Source organism: Myzus persicae, unplaced genomic scaffold (assembly GCF_001856785.1).
Source record: "Myzus persicae strain clone G006 unplaced genomic scaffold, MPER_G0061.0, whole genome shotgun sequence".
Taxonomy (NCBI): Eukaryota; Metazoa; Arthropoda; class Insecta; order Hemiptera; family Aphididae; genus Myzus; species Myzus persicae.
In genome coordinates, this window is record NW_019102683.1 from 1 (window position 1) to 3,492 (window position 3,492).

Consider the following 3,492-nt stretch of genomic DNA (forward strand, 5'->3'; position numbering starts at 1 on the left):
GCCCGCGGGCGCCCAAGCACCCATTCCCATTTTTATTTTTAAATTTATATTCTATCATATATTTTTATAATTTTTTTTTTTTTGATTCTTACAATTCATTTGCCCGCGGGCGCCCATGCACCCCTTCAAATTTTTATTTTTAAATTTATATTCCATCATATTTGTATAATTTTTTTTTATTTTTTAAAGAATTCTGCAGTTCGATGTGATAATTATCATCTTTTGAATTTCCACTGCTCGAAAAACTTTATGTGGAAATCCTAGTTTAAAGTAAGTAAAATAGTGCTTTAAATAAGTTTTTTAAGTTGCTTAAACATAATATATTGAACTAATATATTATAGTTAAAATATTTAGTTTGTACTGATGTTATAGACATTTATATTTTTGTCACAAATTATTACTTAAAAATAAAAACAATGAATAAAATAAATGTTTTCAATGCAAAATTACGTATTTCAGTATACTTGTAGATATAGTGTAGGTATAATATATAATGTTTAATTACCTTTATATTGTAGACAATTTAGCATAAATTGATAATATTTGGCATAATTTTGATATAATTATCCAGTGACTGCTTTACAATGACTAATGAAAATAGCGCACGTTCTATTTCAGTAAAACAATATTAGTCATGACTGAAGACAAAAATGTTTTTTTTTTACTACGCTTTATCAGTGTGCGTGTTTACCATAAAATATAAAGGTTTTAGTTTTGATTAGTCATAATAAAGCGACTTTAGTCGCTTTGAAGCAGTTTTGCTTTACCAGTGTGCGGTCACCCTAAGTAAAAACTAAAAATCTTTTTTACACCAATTTCATGAACTACACACACATAACGTGCCAATAATAAAAATACACAAAAAGTATTGATAAAATATAAAATTAGATCAAAATTAGTTTGAATAATTTTTTTTTTTTTTAACGATAGAATACTTATCTAGACGCCATTATAGTGAATTATGCCAATCTACATAGTATGAAAAGTACACTACTCGTGGTTATTTATTTTCATACGTTTTAATTACAACTTCTATAGTTCTTTACTGCATTTTCTTTACCATGGCCATGCTTGAAAAATTATTTGACTTATAAGTAAGTTATCGGTTATGATGACCGGTTAGTTAAGGGGGGTTTAACCACGGGGGTGTGTTGAATTTGAATATAATAAAATATTGTATACAAGGCAACACCATATTATGTAATAATAACAACATCGCTGTTTTCTAAAGATTGTAAAATTATTCCACACATATGTCATATAATAACAGCGTCAACAGTTCATGTCTTGTATGAGACCAACTTGTAGCGTACTGTAAGCATTACATTATAATATTACTTATGTTTTCGTCATGTGTTAGTAAAATAGGTATAACTTATTAGTCATTACTAAAAGCAGTGAAGTCATTTTTGTCTAGATCAATCTACAAACATAATCCTAAGCTCAACAACATTAAAATACAGTACGATCAAAAGTAGCTAAATTGCCTACCTTGGACGCCGTGTTACCATTCTTGCTTTTAAGCATTGGAATCTTCATGATTTTATAGGCTCAAGTTCAGTTAAGACTACTTTAAACAATTATAAAAGTATTTTTATAAATTTTTTTAGAAACCAAGTACTTACAATATACAAATGTACACAATATTATGGTCACACTGAAAATTGAATCTACATCAATAATTGCTATAGTTCAGAAATCTTTCAGAACTTTAGTAACCTTACTATACAATATTTCATACTACCCCTAGCCACTGGCTATTGACATATTACATAACGGTTGGATAAAAACTCTGAAACTATTTATAAACGCACGAATTGTTATTATATTTGGAAATAATAAAATTGTATTACCAACCCCAATACAGTATATGCAATCGAAAACTATTTTGGTTCAATAATACCTTGTATATATTATCAATATATTAGAATTGATTGTTTGAAGACAAGTCTGTATAAAACACAACAATATAATATTATGATATAGTAATATTTTAATTATTGACGAATATGTTCAGTGGGGACCATTATCTTCTTGAAGAATGAATAAAAATAAAAAAATAAAAATATATTTACAGAATAATCTGATGTACTATTTATGTTTATTAGTTATTCGATTCTGGTGCAACTTAGTATGATTAAACCTCTTTTCGATGGTCGAACCCTTAGTTACAAATTACGATTATTCTTAGGTACCAAGTTAAATATTTTTAGTTGATCGTATTTTTAGAAGAAAGTCAATTTTGTAATGTTGATAACAATGGTTATATCAACCAGAGCGCCATATCTAGTTTATTTTACAATTTAGAAAAGTTGTAAAAATTGATTGTTAGTATCTAATAATCAGTTTTCGCCAAGGTGGAAGAAATTGGATTTGGCTAGGAAAGCCGTCAACAGTCGATATGATTCAATGACTGGTGTATTTTGGTTTAAATGTATCTTAGCTTGAGTACAATTAGGTTCGAGATTAATTATTTTAAGCACTTATTGTAAATCATAATAAGGGTTCTTGAGCATTAAGTTGTTGACCTAACTTATAAATTATTTGTTTTTTCTTGTTGGGCTATTTCGATACATATCCATACATCGCTGCTCCAAATATTAAAAATGATAGTTCATAAATATATGATATAAACTAACAGCCAACTCAATGTGTTGTAGTATGAATGAGATAAGCGACAACATTCTTGCATATTTCATTGAATAGAGAATAAATCATAGACAAAATAATAAATACGCATAAAAATCATTTTCACATATATAGGTTGTATGTATAGTCATACAGTGTATAATATAAATTATGATAACCGCTTAAGAATATAACCACATTCAATCTGCAGTCATTACCTTAAGAATAATATCTACAATATATATTTTTACATGACGTATAATTCTTCTGTGCATATTATGTATGTCACTGAAATCCTCTTAAGCGATTTGACAGAATTTTATGAAATTATTTGTGTGTGTTTGAGACGTTTGAGTGCGTTCCTGAATGGGTTGGATTTACAGCTGTGCCCGATTGTTCCAACCCGGAGAGGTGCTCATACAAGGATTTTGAGATTTACGATGGAAATCGAACATTTTTTGTTTATAAATGGTTTTTATTGGTTACACTCGTTACATTTTTACAGCTTACAGATTATAATAGCATGTAATATAAGAAAATATTAGTACACATTAGTATTTTTTTGTAGATAAATGGTTGCCATTGGTCACTCGGACAGATGAGATAAAAGCATGCATCAAATCGTTCCGTTTATGGGGTTACTCGCTTTTACCAGTTTCTATTATTCAAAAACTACTACTTAACCGATTTTGTGAAAATTTCAAATTTTTTTATAGGCAAGAAATTATGGAAATATGCAGGGAATAGTTTGAACCACGATCAATTTAAATCAAGTGCTATATCCAACCCACCACAGTCAAATAGTCCATATCGGTTAAATTAGTTCACAAAGCGAGCCACAAGGTACATCGATTACACAGGAA